The 19,758-nt window shown below is 44.9% G+C and overlaps 1 protein-coding gene across 1 annotated transcript in view; it reads right to left on the reverse strand.

Annotated features, from left to right (window-relative positions):
- Positions 1–1,565: 1,565 nt before the first annotated feature.
- Positions 1,566–19,758, reverse strand: part of LOC118227655 (T-lymphocyte surface antigen Ly-9-like) — a 168,526-nt gene continuing 150,333 nt past the window's right edge. The window contains exons 6-7 of the transcript XR_004765320.1: positions 3,002–3,294; positions 1,566–2,397 (exon numbers count right to left, since the gene is read on the reverse strand). The gene's annotated coding sequence lies outside the window, so the exon portion shown is untranslated. The remainder of the gene's footprint in view (positions 2,398–3,001; positions 3,295–19,758) is intronic.

Raw genomic sequence — 19,758 nt, forward strand, 5'->3', positions numbered from 1 at the left:
ATACTGCTGGATAAGAACATTAATGCTGCTGGTATAAGAACATTAATACTGCTGGTATAAGAACACTAATACTGCTGTACAGAGAAAATGTGTAAAACAAGTCTGAGGTGTTTGTGTGTCTGCGTCTGTATATGTGAGATGGGAGTCTATTAGCTATGCTTGGAAAATTGACAGATGTTGTTACCTGTGCTGATTGAGAACTTTATACAGGCGGGTTAAAAGAACCACCGTAAGTGTCAGAAATGCCGGCGTCACCAACACAAACTCCACCAGCCTCAACACAAACATTATATACAGCAGAGCATCAGCAGAACAGTGACCTAGAGAGAGAGAGAGAGAGAGAGAGAGAGAGAGAGAGGGAGAGAGGGATAGAAAGAGAGACAGACAGAGAGAGAGAGACATAGAGAGAATGTCACACCTACTTACAGTGCCACTATGGGTATATGCTCCTTACCCTCCTCCCTACAGACTGCTGCTCCTTACCCTCTTCCCTACAGACTGCTGCTCTTTACCTTGCTCCCTACAGACTGCTGCTCCTTAACCTCCTCCCTACAGACTGCTGCTCCTTACCCTCCTCCCTACAGACTGCTGCTCCTTACTCTTCGGCTCGCAGACCTGTGTGGGGTAGAAAGCTTTCCTCACTGGCTGGGTTTTTAGCCACACAGGTGTAGGTGAAGTTGGACACCTCTATCTCCAGAGTGAGGGACAGGGTGCTGAGACTCAGGCTGCTGGTGTGGGACAGTCTCTGACCCTCCAGGACAGGGTGACTTCTCTCCTATTCTGCACAGAGCACTGCAGTGAGCAGCTTCTGCCCCCTTCAGCTACTGATGTAATATGAGGCTTTGACACAGATTCTGTAAGAGACCCCACAGCACAACATCACTGACACAGAGTATCACTGACACACACACACACACACACACACACACACACACACATACACACCATCACTGAGACAGAGCATTACTGACACACAGCACAGCATCACTGACACACAGCATCACTGATACACACACACACACACAGCATCACTGAAACACACATACACCATCACTGACACAGAGTATCACTGATACACTCAGCATCACTGACACAGAGTATCGCTGACACACACACAGTATCACTGACACAGAGTATCACTGACATGGCACAACATCACTTACACACAGCACAGAATCACTGACACACACACACACACACACAGCATCACTGACACAGAGCATCACTGACACACACACCATCACTGACACAGAGTATCACTGATACACTCAGCATCACTGACCCAAAGCATCACTGACAAGGCACATCATCACTGACACAAAGTATCACTGACATGGCACAGCACCACTGACACAGAGGATCACTGACACACATACACCATCACTGACACAGAGCATAACTGACACACACACACAGCCTCACAGATTTTTTGAGTCAATACAACTTATTCCCAGAGTTCATTGCACTTAAAATTGCAAACATCATTTACCTTTGTAACCACCAGCAGAACAAGAGGTTTTGTATGTGTAATCATCTCAAAAGTAACTTATCAATAGCAAGTTAGCTAACAATTAAGAAAAAAATTTATTATATATTTATGATCTACATAATGAAAATTATTCAATATTAAATTGCCCCTTAATTGACAGTGGTAATAACTGCAAGAAACTATTACGTATACAGCAGATTAGCTAATAAATTGTTAGCCTTAATAGCACCTTAACATCACCTAACAATTCTGATGTAGGAAAAAAAATTCAGTAATTGGATCATTCATTCAATTATCTTTTTCCCCTTAGTAGCTGGAAGAACACACGTAAGAAGCACTGAGTTATGCTGATTTCAAACCGGCAACCAATAAAGTGGTTGCACAACTCTACTTTTATTTTTCTTCTTTGGTAAAAGATATTCTGATGCTAATGTTGACATTGTCAATTGCGTTTCAAATGTAGCAAAACAGAATTATAGATTCTCACATACTATGAAGTGTGGCTATTAGCCATGCTTGGAAGAATGCAGAACTCAAGTATGCAAGTATGCATAACGAAACCGGCATTGATCAGTATGGCTCTGGAGTCTCCTTCTGGAGTTCCATCCTTCACTGTTTAATACGAGAGCTTCACAGTTTCTCACCGAAGCAGTGCTCTTCAGGTCTGACTGTGACAGTCTTATTACTGACAGGGTTTGTTGCCACGCAGCTGTAGGGGGCGCTGTTCGTTTCTATCTCCAGAGGGAGGGACAGGTTGGAGGTGAGATTAGGGCTGCTGGTGTGGGACAGTGTCTGCCCCTCTCTGTGCCAGGACAGGGTGACCCCTCTCCCATTCTCCACAGAGCACAGCACACTGCAGCCGGGTTTCATCTTGTTCCTGCTGGACACCTGTGGTCTGGGTACTGGATCTGTGCAGAGATACAACAGAAGGGAGGGACTTCAACACTGACCAGCAACACTGACCCCTAACTCCACCCTGTGTGTAAGCCTTCAACACTGACCCCTAACTCCACTCTGTGTGTGAGCCTTCAACACTGACCCCTAACTCCACTCTGTGTGTGAGCCTTCAACGCTGACCCCTAACTCCATTCTGTCTGTGAGCCTTCAACACTGACCCCTAGCTCCACTCTGTGTGTGAGCCTTCAACACTGACCCCTAACTCCACTCTGTGTGTAAGCCTTCAACACTGACCCCTAACTCCATTCTGTCTGTGAGCCTTCAACACTGACCCCTAACTCCACACTGTGTGAGCCTTCAACACTGACCCCTAACTCCACTCTGTCTGTGAGCCTTCAACACTGACCAGTAACACTGACCCCTAACTCCGCTCTGTCTGTGATTCTTCAACACTCCCTCCAGAGATGGGGTCCTGTTGTCTCTGCCTGGTTTTCATGCCAGGAACTCAACATGCACATACATTCCATTTATTTGGCAGACGTACAATAAGTGAAGGTCAATCACATCACACAGCTGCCTCAGCACAGTGCAGCAGTACCAGGTGGAGACACCCACCCCACACAACCAGCTGGTAGTCATCGGTTTTGCCATCCTTGTGCTGTACTCTGTACCCTCCAGAGTCCCCCCTCCTCAGGTCAGACAAGGAAAAGAGTCCAGTGCTGCTGTTCCACTGCAGCCGGGTGCCGTAGCTGCCATTGGTGAGCTGGAGGATGCGATTGACCACCTTCGCAATCCCGCTGCCATTTTTTAAAAAATGAAGCCGATCTCCTTCACCACTGAGGGGAAAGTGACCGTCTGTCCCACAATGCCGTTCAGCATGTTCGACTGGACAGAGGAGACGCACACACCTGGAGAGTGAGGACAGAGGGAGAGAAACAGAAGTAAAGATGCAGGGAAAGAGAAAGTGTGGGAGACAGTAGAGACAGAAGAAAAAGCAAGGAAAAGAGAGAGGGAGTGGGAGGGAAAGAGATACACAGGAAAGATGGATGAGAGATGGAAGGAGGGAAACAGGAATGGGAGAAGAGGTAACTGTAGTTTACCTTCGCTGTTGGTCTGTTTAACAGGTCAGTCACAGAAAAGATGCAAAGCAGTTTGTGTTGTTAGAAGATGGTTCTGTTGTCATGGAAACGCTGTGCATATTTATGAATTTTTGAAAACAAATGAGCCGAACATCAGACCTGGATGAGATATACATTTCAAAATGCACCTGTTACATGTTACTAACCAAACACATATAAACAGGCCTCCCTCCCTAACAAGCATATAACAGTATAACTCCTCCTCTGTAATTGGTAGCTCACCGTATGTCTTTGTGCCAGACATTATAAAGCTCACAGTATGTAACAGGATAACAGAGTCCTACCTGCAGTAAAACGGGTATATAACAGTATAACAGAGTCCTACCTGCATTCTAACAGGTATATAACAGTATAACAGGGTCCTATCTGCACTCTAACAGGTATGTAACAGTATAACAGAGTCCTACTTGCAGTAAAACAGGTATATAACAGTATAACAGAGTCCTACCTGCATTCTAACAGGTATATAACAGTATAACAGTCCTACCTGCACTCTAACAGGTATATAACAGTATAACAGGCTCCTACCTCCAATCAAACAGATATATAACAGAACAACGGCTGCTCTCATATTGTCTGAAATAAGGGTTTCACTGGCCGAAACTGCAGCTTGGACTTCCTGAATCTAAACTGCTCTCTTAGACCCCACCCTACCACATCACACCACAAACACACATGCAGGCACACACACGCACACACACACACACACATTTTCCCACACAAAATAGTAAAAAATAAAAAATGGTCACAAAATACTGCATGTGTGAGTATGAGATCATTAGGGAAAGCTCTATGATTTGCAAACATTTAGTTGAGATTCTGAATGTACCCAATAAAAATGTGCCCAAATTGTGAGTGTGAAGGCTTGCAGGTTTAATTCTGTCTTGTGCTGCTGCATGTACCACTGGTCAAGGTGGAGCTCGCTGCAGTCAAACGCCCCTGTAGGGTAAATGCCCCCTTGTGTACAATGAACATTTCTCAACGTACGTGCGTGAGCTAAGAAACACCTGTTAATACTGACAAAGCGCCGTTAGCCTGTTGCGGTTAAAGACACCAGTGCTGCAAGCCTACACCACAGGCGGCGGGACGCTACAAAGGGACAGCCCTGTAGAGAACACAACCCATCTTCCACAGTTACGCCGGGCACCCACCGCACGCGTCGCGTAAGCGTCGCGTAAGCAGCACGGCGAAGCAGCACTACGCGGCGCGTAGCGTGTCTCCACTGGTTCCGTTTGTGTCGCACAAAGGCTTGCTTAAAGCTCTATATTCCTAGTAGCGCTCGCAGTCTGCAGTGGGATTACATCGTGTATTTCACGTTTGTTCACGACTGTTGATTATGGGTTAAGTGAATACTTTGGTGAGAGACCTATTTCAGTTTGTTAATTTGGTAATATTTCGTTAACTCGTAAATACGTGAGAAAGTAAAAGCTTTCAAGAATTACCATAAACTTAAATCGCAACGTAGCCTGCATAACAATCTCAAACTGTATGAATGTATTTGCTTGGTTAACAAACGTGTCCATATTTTGTTTGTTCTGCGGCAGTTTGTCAATAGATGTTCAATCTACACCGCTGTGTGTATGTGCATCTGTGTGTGTCTGAGCGTGTGTCAGCGCGTGTGTGTGCAGTAAAAAATGTAATACTGTGTGCATTCTCTTGTGTTTATCCCTTGTCTCTGTGTGTCTCCAGCAGTGAGTGTGTTTGGCCCGTCTGTGCCGCTGGATGGCATTGTTGGAGAGAGCATAGAGTTCCCAACCAAAGTGGAAACCAGCGGGAGTTTGATACACAGCAGTGTCACCATTGGACTTGTCCAGGGTGGGAAACTTATATCCAGCACTGACCCCAAGTACAATGGCAGGGTGCAGTGGAACAAAAGCACTGGACTCTTCTCCCTCTCTGAGCTGAGGCTGAATGACTCTGGAGTCTACAATGTGCAAAATGACGGGCAGAAATCTGTCTCTTTCAGCCTGACTGTGTGGAGTAAGTATGACTGTCTCTGTGAGATTATTGTGTTATTGCTTTTTCTCTCTGGCCTGTCAAACAGAGCGGATGTTTGCATGCAGAAGTCTGTTAAACAGAGCGGATGTTTGCATGCAGAAGTCGGTTAAACAGAGCGGATGTTTGCATGCAGAAGTCGGTTAAACAGAGCGGATGTTTGCATGCAGAAGTCTGTTAAACAGAGCAGATGTTTGCATGCAGAAGTCGGTTAAACAGAGCGGATGTTTGCATGCAGAAGTCGGTTAAACAGAGCGGATGTTTGCATGCAGAAGTCGGTTAAACAGAGCGGATGTTTGCATGCAGAAGTCGGTTAAACAGAGCGGATGTTTGCATGCAGAAGTCGGTTAAACAGAGCGGATGTTTGCATGCAGAAGTCGGTTAAACAGAGCGGATGTTTGCATGCAGAAGTCGGTTAAACAGAGCGGATGTTTGCATGCAGAAGTCGGTTAAACAGAGCGGATGTTTGCATGCAGAAGTCGGTTAAACAGTGGATGTTTGCATGCCCATGTAGATTATGGGTTGTTAGCCTGTTTTCAGTAGATTGCCTTATGCAGTGAGGAATTCCATGTGCAGGGGTTTTTACTGTGATTCCTGTTTCACTTTTCAAACTCCGGTGCAGGTTTACTTGCATCAGATCTCCACCAATCAGCAGGTTCACATGCATCAGATCTCCACCAATCAGCAGGCTCCTCTCTGAGTTGCTGCAGCTTGCAGTGAGAGCAGTCTGGCAGGGGCTGTGTGTGTGCAGTACTGTGCCAGTCTGAGCCATTTTCAGTGTCAATGTTCAAAGGAATTATACCACATAACACATTACTATGAAGGCCCAGAATTTAAAAAAGTGCTCAGATTTTCACCCTGTTGCAAAACTCTGTAGCCTATTTTCTCATTTATTTTTTTAGAATATGCTAAAAATTAAGTTCTGAAGTTCTGTACTGTACATTTTGAAGCACTTTGATCATTTAAAATGATCTCTTCGTTCTTTCTTAGCTGATTTTGTATGGTTATCATAGATTTAGTCATATTTCTGTTGCTGCTGTATTCAATAGAGTCTCTGCTGTACCATTATAGCCCATTATAACTTAAAATAACTATAATAAACACCTGTAACAGGGAACATGGGTCTAAGTTCATGTGACTTTGATATACTAAGTACAGCAGCAGCAATATATTACTGACACCAAGACCACTGATCAGAGGGAAGATCTTTAACTCTGTCATCAGGAAGGAGAGTTTCACACAGATGGCTTAAGGCACAACATTCTGAAATCCTGAAGTAAATGTATATTACAGCTATCTGAATGGTTACACTGTTTAAACAGAGTTTAAATTTAAGTACATTTGTAATTTTTTCTTTGTAAAATAAAACGGACATGCAGTTTCTGTGATGTTCTGTGTAAGGACCCACACGCAGACCAGGGAAATCCAAGAAAAGCGAAGGTCGAACCAGATCAAACAAAACCAAAAGGGGCAGGCAAACTCGAAGTCGGGCAAAGGGGTGTCGCAAGAATCTCAATAAACAAAGGCTTACAAATAATCGGCACAATGAATATGATCAGGCCACGGAAGGGGAAGGGAAAACGAGACAGCCAGAAAACAATGATTAGACAATTGGAAACAATCATACAATTAACACAGGGGGAGCAGGACACAAAACAGGAGTGCCGCCATCTGGCGGCCCAACAGGGAAAACGCAGACAGGAACGCAGGACCATGACAGTACCCCCCCCCCCAAGGGACGGCTCCTGACGTCCCAGGAGGCCGACCCGGGGAGGGAGTGAACAGAGGGTGGGGGCTGGAGACAGGACTCAGGACTGGACTTGACAAGAACAGGGACAGAACTGGACTCAGGACTGGACAGGACAAGACTCAGGGCTGGACTGGGCAGGACAGGAACAAGACAAGAACAAGACTCAGGGCTGGACTAGACAGGGCTGGACAGGACAAGAACTCGGGGCTGGACTAGACAGGGCTGGACAGGAACGGACAGGAACTCGGGGCTGGCCAGGAACGGACAGGAACTCGGGGCTGGCCAGGAACGGACAGGAACGGACAGGAACTCGGGGCTGGCCAGGAACGGACAGGAACTCGGGGAAACTCAGGGCCCGCACATCGGGCGACACGGGGGAAACTCAGGGCCCGCACATCGGGCGACATGGGGAAATTCAGGGCCCGCACTCCGGGCGACATGGGGAAATTCAGGGCTGGGCAGGAACCGGGCGACACGGGGAGACTCAGGGCTGGGCAGGACCCGGGCGACACGGGGAGACTCAGGGCTCGCACTCGGGCGACACGGGGGAAACTCAGGGCCCGCACATCGGGCGACTCGGGGGAAATTCAGGGCCCGCACATCGGGCGACTCGGGGGAAACTCAGGGCCCGCACTCGGGCGACAGGGGGACTCAGGAAACCAGGGGGAACTCAGGAAACCAGGGGGGACTTGGACAGGGGCAAGGCAGACATACAGGACTGGACTGGGGCGAGGTGGACACAGGACAGCAACGAGACGGGGCACGACAACACTGGACTGGGTTGGACAAGACTGAGGGGGAAACAGACTGCCAGATACTGGCACAATAGGGAGACCTACAAAGACAGACACAGGGACAAGCAGGCGGGGAGGCACACGGCGACACCGACGGACACACAATACGGGTAGAACAGAGACAGTACTGGGGAGACAAGTGACCGGGAAATACAGACTACAACAGTACCCCCCCCCCCCTAGGAAACGCCTCTTGGCGTTTTCACCGGTGGTACAGGGTGTTTGACATGAAAGTCCTTAACCATCTGCTTATCCAAAATGAAGCGAGAGGGGATCCAGCTTCTTTCCTCGGGGCCGTAGCCTTCCCAGTCCACCAGGTACTGAAGGCCGCGACCCCGACGACGAACATCCAACAGTTTGTTCACGGTGTAGGCATCACCACCATCAATGAGTCGGGGGGGAGGGGGGGGCTCAGGGGCAGGGCAGAGGGGATGGGTAACAACGGGTTTTAAGCGGGAAACATGAAAAGTGGGGTGAATTCTGCGCATGGTGGAGGGTAACTTTAATATAACAGCAGTGGGGCTGAGGATTTTAACAATAGGGAAGGGGCCAATAAAACGAGGAGCTAACTTCTGGGACTCAACACGTAGGGGAATGTCTCTGGTGGTGAGCCAAACACGCTGTCCAACTCTGTAGGAGGGGGCTTTAGAGCGGCGGCGATCGGCCGTCACCTTCATCCTGGCGCTGGCGCGAAGCAAGTTGAGGCGAGCGGTCTTCCATGTTCTCCTGCAGCGCCGGATGAAGGCTTCAGCTGAGGGGACCCCCACCTCCTCCTCCTGACTAGGGAATAGAGGCGGCTGGTACCCTAGGCAGCACTCGAACGGAGAAAGTTTGGAAGCGGAGGTGTGTGAGTTAATGGCATACTCTGCCCAGGGTAGTTGATAAGACCATGAGGTGGGGTTCTTGGAGCAGAGGCATCTAAGGACAGTTTCGAGGTCAGAACGTACTGTGATGTTCTGTGTAAGGACCCACACGCAGACCAGGGAAATCCAAGAAAAGCGAAGGTCGAACCAGATCAAACAAAACCAAAAGGGGCAGGCAAACTCGAAGTCGGGCAAAGGGGTGTCGCAAGAATCTCAATAAACAAAGGCTTACAAATAATCGGCACAATGAATATGATCAGGCCACGGAAGGGGAAGGGAAAACGAGACAGCCAGAAAACAATGATTAGACAATTGGAAACAATCATACAATTAACACAGGGGGAGCAGGACACAAAACAGGAGTGCCGCCATCTGGCGGCCCAACAGGGAAAACGCAGACAGGAACGCAGGACCATGACAGTTTCTCTACTGTAATGTGATTATATGCTGTCTTTAATTTGTATTCATAACTGTTCTAATATATTATCATCTCTCCCTTTGCATATGTACCTGGAAATACTTTAAACCGCTGTGCCTAGAGGACAACGGTAAGTGACAGAGCAACACATGAATGTTCTTACCCCTGCGGATAGGATTAATACCGTGTTTATGATTTTAAGATGAATAATAACACGTGATTGATTTAGACTATTTGCGAAATGTTTCATTTCTGCTTCTTACCAGAGGGACCGTTGTAGATCCCCTTTATATGATCCCCTGTAAATGACTAAGCTTAGGGTTGTAACTAGGCAGCTGTTTCGTAGGTGACTTAGGTGCATTAACTGTCTTAACGACTACTTGTATTTTTTCCATAGATTGCGTTGTTGCCGTTCTCGTTGTGTTAGTGTTAATCAGTTTAACCTTCAGGGTCCAAGTTCAACTATGTGGTTGTTCCCTGCACTTGGACCGGTACTTCTCTCTAGGGGTTTCGTCATACTTGTTCCTGGTTATGGTTATACACTTTGTACGTCGCTCTGGATAAGGGCGTCTGCCAAATGCCTGTAATGTAATGTAAAGAATTCATCAGAGAGAAATGTTCTTTCTCTCTAGATACAAATAACTTTTCCATTAAAGTATTCTCCACTTGCATATGATCGGTCCAGATTAATCACATGGTGTATCTGGGCAGTACAGGTCACATTTTATTTGTCTGTTAAATATGTTATGGTTCAAGCCCGAAGGGTTTTTAAAAAATAATCATAATTTGCATAATATACGAAATTGTTTTTTGCTAAGGTATGTTTTGGTTTAGATTAGAGAAACTGTATTATCCACACATGTGGAGAAGGACTCACAAAAGGCAACTGTACAGTACATTGTATTACATATGTACAAGTCTAGGAGTTCAGAGTGCTTACTGCATTCGGTGCTAAAGACCTCTTATAAAGATTCTTACTGGCTTGTGGCATCCTATAGAGCATACCCGAGGGGAGCTGCACAAACTGAGACATCATCCACAATTCTTTATGCTTTTCCTCTGGATCTGAGCCATATACAAATCTGTGATCTGTGAGCTGAGTTTTCCCCACCAGCTTACTATTGGGCTATTCACCACTCTCATACGTTTTTATAACTTTGCCATTAAATACAACAGGAAATTATGTAGGTCATGAGTGATAAAATACATGCCAACGGACTTCATTCACTTCCATTTAATTTAAATATAAATCTAATTTAAAACAGCTTATACCACCCAATTGCCGCTTGCAGTTATGTATTATTTTCAGTTCTGCTGTGCTGAAACTGTAACTGCTACAGACACACTGCTCTTCTTTTGGAGGAGTGATGTCTTAATGAGGTGGCTTACTGATGATGTCATTTATTTTCCTCAGTTGGAGGAATGGTGTCATTATCTTAGTAATGCAGGCTGCTGATCACTTTGGGCAAAATTTAAATTATGTTTGTCTGTGTATTTTATCTGTTCAGTTCACTATTATATTTGATTAACTTTATCACAATACCGAATGGAAACCTTGCTCAATATGATTTTTTATGCTGTGGCCCTATGCTTATTGCCAAGAGCTTATCATTCAGACACACATTTAACTCATAATTATTGTGCATTAATAAGGTGTTTGAATACTGTATTCTCTATCTCACTCTCATCTCACTCTTCTCTCTGCACAGTTCCTGTATCAAAACCCCATGTCAATGTCACTCGTAATGAATACCGCTGCACTATACTGTGCACTGTGGACAGAGGGACAGGAGCGACCCTGTACTGGTACAGAGAGGGTGAGAAGGAGAACTACAGCAGCTCTTCTGTTCATAGTGCCCCAGATCTGGATCTGCCTGTGCCTGTGGAGAGTGGTACATACACCTGTGAGGCCAGGAACTCTGTCAGCAGAGAGACATCAGACCCTCTCACTGTGATGAGAGAGTCTCTAAAATAGGAAAGTGTCTTGTTTATTTTTGTGTATTTTGGGAAGGAGCGATTTTATTATTTTTTATTTGTGCTCCTGAATAATGAAATGAGTTTATTTCAGAAGAATAAGTTCTCCTAATAACAAGATTAAACAATAACTACATGGCAGCATTGCACTTCTGTACCCTAGAAACCTCCATGATGAGGCGGCCTCCATGCTCTGTACTGAAATAAAGGACCAGGTCTCTCCTGTGAGAGATTCTTCACCTCTGTGGTTAAATAATGTTTCAGTTATATTCAGTATCAGGACAGATCCGTCGGTACGGGTGTTTTTCTTTCATTACTCCTCTCCCTCAGAAACTTGTGCTGAACTCACCATTTGATATGGACCCAACACACCATTACTGAGGAAGAGGCTGTTTTAATAGTCATGTGACCTTTCTATTCTCAGTCTACAGTGGCTTTTGCTCTGAGACTGGCTCATCTTGGTCTCTTTCTTACTTTGCTGATTCTGTAGAAGTGTTATGTGTCTACAATCAATCAACAATGTGTACGCTGCTATGTGGCCATATTCCTGCATTGTGATTGGCTGTCCATGTTGTTTGTCTCTGAGCAGGCCTATTCCTGCAGAGTGATTGGCTGTCCATGTTATGTGGCAGAAATGACTGCAAAAACTCAATGAAATTTGCTGCCTAATGTTTTTGAATAGAAGCAGTGAAATATTTTGTAGAGTGCAGGTGTGTCTGTGCTGCAGGTACCGTACCATAGGCCGTAGGTGTGTCTGTGGGTGCAGTAGTATTTCTATATATATATGTATTTCTGTTTCTATATTACATCTTACCAGCTCTCTCTCTCCAGCTCTCTTTCAGATCCACACTCAACATGTGTCTACCAGTGTCAACCTGATTATTTCATCTGATATATTTTTATTGTATTACGTTAATGGTAGAAAGGGCCATAGTTTTGGGACCCCAAATGGAGACTGTCAGCATTTAAATATTATATGCACAGCTGTACTAATTATGGATTTCTTGTGTTTATTTTACCATGCAACCCTGGACCTGCTCCTGTTGGACCAATCACAGCTCCCTCCAGTAAGGAGTCCCATAATCCCTGTCTGCCCTGTGCTACACACTAGAGTCTCTGTGCTACACACAGCTACACACTGGACTCTGTGTTACACACAGCTACACACTGGAATCTCTGTGCTACACACAGCTACACACTGCAGTCTCTGTGCTACACACAGCTACACAGTGGAGCCTCTGCGCTACACACAGGAGTCTCTGGAGTGGAGTGATTGGCTGTCCATGTTATGTGGCAGAAATGACTGAAAAAACTCAATGCAATTTGCTGCCTAATGTTTTTGAATAGAAGCAGTGAAATATTTTGTAGAGTGCAGGTGTGTCTGTGCTGCAGGTACCGTACCATTGGCCGTAGGTGTGTCTGTGGGTGCAGTAGTATTAAATAAACAGCATGGTAATGAAATGCAGCACATTACTGTCACCAGGGCTTCCCAAATATCCATCAGAGGCACACGTGCAAATTTTTGTCCCTCCTCTGGATACAGGATGAAATTCACTGGAATGTGATTTGTGAGATTTTCACTGACTGACTGGCCAGTGCTGGTGCCTGTAGTTAATTAACTGCATAGATAAGTAATTGAGTTATCGGCTAATTAGGGTTATTGAGAAGACATGAAAGAGACAGTACAGATAAACTTAATTTTGGATTGGAGGAACAGGTACTGGTGATGAATTGGTACAACAGCACCAGGATTAATACAAATAAGCATATGTATTAGCCAGAAAGCACAGCCAAGAGGGGACACATGCAGTAGGCAGTTCAGGGAACACAGACTGTTCCATCTGTTTCTGTATTACATCTCACCAACTCTCTCTCTCCAGCTCACTTTCAGATCCACACTCAACATGTGTCTACCAGTGTCAACCTGATTATTTAATCTGATATATTTTTATTGTATTACGTTAATGGTAGAAAGGGCCATAGTTTTGGGACCCCCAATGGAGACTGTCAGCATTTAAATATTTTCTGCACAGCTAATTATGGATTTCTTGTGTTTATTTTACCATGTGTCCTGCTCCTGGTGTTACCTGCTCCTGGTGGACCAATCACAGCCAGTAAGAATTCCCATAATCCCTGTCTGCCCACATCTACATACTGGAGTCTCTGTGCTACACACAGCTACACACTGGACTCTCTGTGCTACACACATCTACATACTGGAGTCTCTGTGCTACACACAGCTACACACTGGAGTCTCTGTGCTACACACAGCTACACACTGGAGTCTCTGTGCTACACACAGCTACACACTGGAGTCTCTGTGCTACGCACAGCTACACACTGGAGTCTCTGTGCTACACACAGCTACACACTATACAATCCCCTATTTCATTTTTACACACAGCATATTGTGAGACAGAATTTAAAATCTCATGTTTTAACTAGATTTGCTTTCTGACTCAGAAACAGAAAACAGATTTATTGCTGCTGTTATGCCCTTTGATCAGTCTTTGAATGTGTTTTTCTCTTTCCTCAGACCCCATTATGTGGATACTTATTGCTGTTGTTGTTCTTCTCTTTCTCGCCATTGTCACCTATTTTCTATGGCGCCGGTTTTGCCGTAAGTAAAAGTCACTCTGCTATGAGCTATGAGCTATGAGCTATCTGCTATAAGGGTGTTTTAGGGAGACAGGTAGGATGATGGTGTTTTAGGGAGACAGGTTAGTAAGGGTGTTTTAGGGAGACAGTTTAGTAAGGGTGTTTTAAGGACACTGGTTAGTAAGGGTGTTTTAGGGAGACAGGTTAGTAAGGGTGTTTTAAGGACACTGGTTAGTAAGGGTGTTTTAGGGAGACAGATTAGTAAGGGTGTTTTAGGGAGACAGGTAGGATGATGGTGTTTTAGGGAGACAGGTTAGTAAGGGTGTTTTAGGGAGACAGGATAGTAAGGGTGGTTTAGGGAGACAGTTTAGTAAGGGTGTTTTAAGGACACTGGTTAGTAAGGGTGTTTTAGGGAGACAGGTTAGTAAGGGTGTTTTAGAGAGACAGGTAGGATGATGGTGTTTTAGGGAGACAGGTTAGTAAGGGTGTTTTAGGGAGACAGGTAGGATGATGGTGTTTTAGGGAGACAGGTTAGTAAGGGTGTTTTAGGGAGACAGGTTAGTAAGGGTGTTTTAGGGAGACAGTTTAGTAAGGGTGTTTTAGGGAGACAGGTTAGTAAGGGTGTTTTAGGGAGACAGGTTAGTAAGGGTGGTTTAGGGAGACAGGTTAGTAAGGGTGTTTTAGGGAGACAGGTTAGTAAGGGTGTTTTAGGGAGACAGGTTAGTAAGGGTGTTTTAGGGAGACAGGTTAGTAAGGGTGTTTTAGAGAGACAAGTTTGTAAAGGTGTTTTAAGGACACTGGTTGGTAAGGGTGTCTTAGGGAGACAGGTTAGTAAGGGTGTTTTAAAGAGACAGGTTAGTAAGGGTGTTTTAGGGAGACAGGTAGGATGATGGTGTTTTAGGGAGACAGGTTAGTAAGGGTGTTTTAAGGACACTGGTTAGTAAGGGTGTTTTAAGGACACTGGTTAGTAAGGGTGTTTTAGGGAGACAGATTAGTAAGGGTGTTTTAGGGAGACAGGTAGGATGATGGTGTTTTAGGGACACAGGTTAGTAAGGGCGTTTTAGGGAGACAGGTAGGATGATGGTGTTTTAGGGAGACAGGTTAGTAATGGTGTTTTAAGGACACTGGTTAGTAAGGGTGTTGTAGGGAGACAGGTTAGTAAGGGTGTTTTAGGAAGACAGGTAGGATGATGGTGATTTAGGGAGACAGGTTAGTAAGGGTGTTTTAGGGAGACAGGTTAGTAAGGGTGTTTTAGGGAGACAGTTTAGTAAGGGTGTTTTAGGGAGACAGGTTAGTAAGGGTGTTTTAAGGACACTGGTCAGTAAGGGTGTTTTAGGGAGACAGGTTAGTAAGGGTGTTTTAGGGAGACAGGTAGGATGATGGTGTTTTAGGGAGACAGGTTAGTAAGGGTGTTTTAGGGAGACAGTTTAGTAAGGGTGTTTTAAGGACACTGGTTAGTAAGGGTGTTTTAGGGAGACAGGTTAGTAAGGGTGTTTTAAGGACACTGGTTAGTAAGGGTGTTTTAGGGAGACAGATTAGTAAGGGTGTTTTAGGGAGACAGGTTGGATGATGGTGTTTTAGGTAGACAGGTTAGTAAGGGTGTTTTAGGGAGACAGGTTAGTAAGGGTGGTTTAGGGAGACAGGTAGGATGATGGTGTTTTAGGGAGACAGGTTAGTAAGGGTGTTTTAGGGAGACAGTTTAGTAAGGGTGTTTTAAGGACACTGGTTAGTAAGGGTGTTTTAGGGAGACAGGTTAGTAAGGGTGTTTTAAGGACACTGGTTAGTAAGGGTGTTTTAGGGAGACAGATTAGTAAGGGTGTTTTAGGGAGACAGGTAGGATGATGGTGTTTTAGGGAGACAGGTTAGTAAGGGTGTTTTAGGGAGACAGGTTAGTAAGGGTGGTTTAGGGAGACAGTTTAGTAAGGGTGTTTTAAGGACACTGGTTAGTAAGGGTGTTTTAGGGAGACAGGTTAGTAAGGGCGTTTTAGAGAGACAGGTAGGATGATGGTGTTTTAGGGAGACAGGTTAGTAAGGGTGTTTTAGGGAGACAGGTTAGTAAGGGTGTTTTAGAGAGACAGGTAGGATGATGGTGTTTTAGGGAGACAGGTTAGTAAGGGTGTTTTAGGGAGACAGGTAGGATGATGGTGTTTTAGGGAGACAGGTTAGTAAGGGTGTTTTAGGGAGACAGGTTAGTAAGGGTGTTTTAGGGAGACAGTTTAGTAAGGGTGTTTTAGGGAGACAGGTTATTAAGGGTGTTTTAGGGAGACAGGTAGGATGATGGTGTTTTAGGCAGACAGGTTAGTAAGGGTGTTTTAGGGAGACAGGTTAGTAAGGGTGTTTTAGGGAGACAGTTTAGTAAGGGTGTTTTAGGGAGACAGGTTAGTAAGGGTGTTTTAGGGAGACAGGTTAGTAAGGGTGTTTTAGGGAGACAGGTTAGTAAGGGTGTTTTAGGGAGACAGGTTAGTAAGGGTGTTTTAGGGAGACAGGTTAGTAAGGGTGTTTTAGAGAGACAAGTTTGTAAAGGTGTTTTAAGGACACTGGTTAGTAAGGGTGTCTTAGGGAGACAGGTTAGTAAGGGTGTTTTAGGGAGACAGGTAGGATGATGGTGTTTTAGGGAGACAGGTTAGTAAGGGTGTTTTAAGGACATTGGTTAGTAAGGGTGTTTTAAGGACACTGGTTAGTAAGGGTGTTTTAGGGAGACAGATTAGTAAGGGTGTTTTAGGGAGACAGGTAGGATGATGGTGTTTTAGGGAGACAGGTTAGTAAGGGTGTTTTAGGGAGACAGGTTAGTAAGGGTGTTTTAGGGAGACTGTTTAGTTAGGGTGTTTTAGGGAGACAGTTTAGTAAGGGTGTTTTAAGGACACTGGTTAGTAAGGGTGTTTTAGGGAGATATGTTTGTAAGGGTTTTTTAGGGAGACAGGTTAGTAAGGGTGTTTTAGGGAGACAGGTAGGATGATGGTGTTTTAGGGACACAGGTTAGTAAGGGCGTTTTAGGGAGACAGGTAGGATGATGGTGTTTTAGGGAGACAGGTTAGTAATGGTGTTTTAAGGACACTGGTTAGTAAGGGTGTTGTAGGGAGACAGGTTAGTAAGGGTGTTTTAGGAAGACAGGTAGGATGATGGTGATTTAGGGAGACAGGTTAGTAAGGGTGTTTTAGGGAGACAGGTTAGTAAGGGTGTTTTAGGGAGACAGTTTAGTAAGGGTGTTTTAGGGAGACAGGTTAGTAAGGGTGTTTTAAGGACACTGGTCAGTAAGGGTGTTTTAGGGAGACAGGTTAGTAAGGGTGTTTTAGGGAGACAGTTTAGTAAGGGTGTTTTAAGGACACTGGTTAGTCAGGGTGTTTTAGGGAGACAGGTTAGTAAGGGTGTTTTAAGGACACTGGTTAGTAAGGGTGTTTTAGGGAGACAGATTAGTAAGGGTGTTTTAGGGAGACAGGTAGGATGATGGTGTTTTAGGGAGACAGGTTAGTAAGGGTGTTTTAGGGAGACAGGTTAGTAAGGGTGGTTTAGGGAGACAGGTAGGATGATGGTGTTTTAGGGAGACAGGTTAGTAAGGGTGTTTTACGGAGACAGTTTAGTAAGGGTGTTTTAAGGACACTGGTTAGTAAGGGTGTTTTAGGGAGACAGGTTAGTAAGGGTGTTTTAAGGACACTGGTTAGTAAGGGTGTTTTAGGGAGACAGATTAGTAAGGGTGTTTTAGGGAGACAGGTAGGATGATGGTGTTTTAGGGAGACAGGTTAGTAAGGGTGTTTTAGGGAGACAGGTTAGTAAGGGTGGTTTAGGGAGACAGATTAGTAAGGGTGTTTTAGGGAGACAGGTAGGATGATGGTGTTTTAGGGAGACAGGTTAGTAAGGGTGTTTTAGGGAGACAGGTTAGTAAGGGTGGTTTAGGGAGACAGGTAGGATGATGGTGTTTTAGGGAGACAGGTTAGTAAGGGTGTTTTAGGGAGACAGTTTAGTAAGGGTGTTTTAAGGACACTGGTTAGTAAGGGTGTTTTAGGGAGACAGGTTAGTAAGGGTGTTTTAAGGACACTGGTTAGTAAGGGTGTTTTAGGGAGACAGATTAGTAGGGGTGTTTTAGGGAGACAGATAGGATGATGGTGTTTTAGGGAGACAGGTTAGTAAGGGTGTTTTAGGCAGACAGGTTAGTAAGGGTGGTTTAGGGAGACAGTTTAGTAAGGGTGTTTTAAGGACACTGGTCAGTAAGGGTGTTTTAGGGAGACAGGTTAGTAAGGGTGTTTTAGAGAGACCGGTAGGATGATGATGTTTTAGGGAGACAGGTTAATAAGGGTGTTTTAGGGAGACAGGTAGGATGATGGTGTTTTAGGGAGACAGGTTAGTAAGGGTGTTTTAGGGATACAGGTTAGTAAGGGTGTTTTAGGGAGACAGTTTAGTAAGGGTGTTTTAAGGACACTGGTTAGTAAGGGTGTTTTAGGGAGACAGGTTAGTAAGGGTGTTTTAAGGACACTGGTTAGTAAGGGTGTTTTAGGGAGACAGATTAGTAAGGGTGTTTTAGGGAGACAGGTAGGATGATGGTGTTTTAGGGAGACAGGTTAGTAAGGGTGTTTTAGGGAGACAGGATAGTACGGGTGGTTTAGGGAGACAGTTTAGTAAGGGTGTTTTAAGGACACTGGTTAGTAAGGGTGTTTTAGGGAGACAGGTTAGTAAGGGTGTTTTAGAGAGACAGGTAGGATGATTGTGTTTTAGGGAGACAGGTTAGTAAGGGTGTTTTAGGGAGACAGGTAGGATGATGGTGTTTTAGGGAGACAGGTTAGTAAGGGTGTTTTAGGGAGACAGGTTAGTAAGGGTGTTTTAGGGAGACAGTTTAGTAAGGGTGTTTTAGGGAGACAGGTTAGTAAGGGTGTTTTAGGGAGACAGGTTAGTAAGGGTGGTTTAGGGAGACAGGTTAGTAAGGGTGTTTTAGGGAGACAGGTTAGTAAGGGTGTTTTAGGGAGACAGGTTAGTAAGGGTGTTTTAGGGAGACAGGTTAGTAAGGGTGTTTTAGAGAGACAAGTTTGTAAAGGTGTTTTAAGGACACTGGTTGGTAAGGGTGTCTTAGGGAGACAGGTTAGTAAGGGTGTTTTAAAGAGACAGGTTAGTAAGGGTGTTTTAGGGAGACAGGTAGGATGATGGTGTTTTAGGGAGACAGGTTAGTAAGGGTGTTTTAAGGACACTGGTTAGTAAGGGTGTTTTAAGGACACTGGTTAGTAAGGGTGTTTTAGGGAGACAGATTAGTAAGGGTGTTTTAGGGAGACAGGTAGGATGATGGTGTTTTAGGGACACAGGTTAGTAAGGGCGTTTTAGGGAGACAGGTAGGATGATGGTGTTTTAGGGAGACAGGTTAGTAATGGTGTTTTAAGGACACTGGTTAGTAAGGGTGTTGTAGGGAGACAGGTTAGTAAGGGTGTTTTAGGAAGACAGGTAGGATGATGGTGATTTAGGGAGACAGGTTAGTAAGGGTGTTTTAGGGAGACAGGTTAGTAAGGGTGTTTTAGGGAGACAGTTTAGTAAGGGTGTTTTAGGGAGACAGGTTAGTAAGGGTGTTTTAAGGACACTGGTCAGTAAGGGTGTTTTAGGGAGACAGGTTAGTAAGGGTGTTTTAGGGAGACAGGTAGGATGATGGTGTTTTAGGGAGACAGGTTAGTAAGGGTGTTTTAGGGAGACAGTTTAGTAAGGGTGTTTTAAGGACACTGGTTAGTAAGGGTGTTTTAGGGAGACAGGTTAGTAAGGGTGTTTTAAGGACACTGGTTAGTAAGGGTGTTTTAGGGAGACAGATTAGTAAGGGTGTTTTAGGGAGACAGGTTGGATGATGGTGTTTTAGGTAGACAGGTTAGTAAGGGT

The sequence above is a fragment of the Anguilla anguilla genome, chromosome 5, assembly GCF_013347855.1.
Source record: "Anguilla anguilla isolate fAngAng1 chromosome 5, fAngAng1.pri, whole genome shotgun sequence".
Lineage (NCBI taxonomy): Eukaryota > Metazoa > Chordata > Actinopteri > Anguilliformes > Anguillidae > Anguilla > Anguilla anguilla.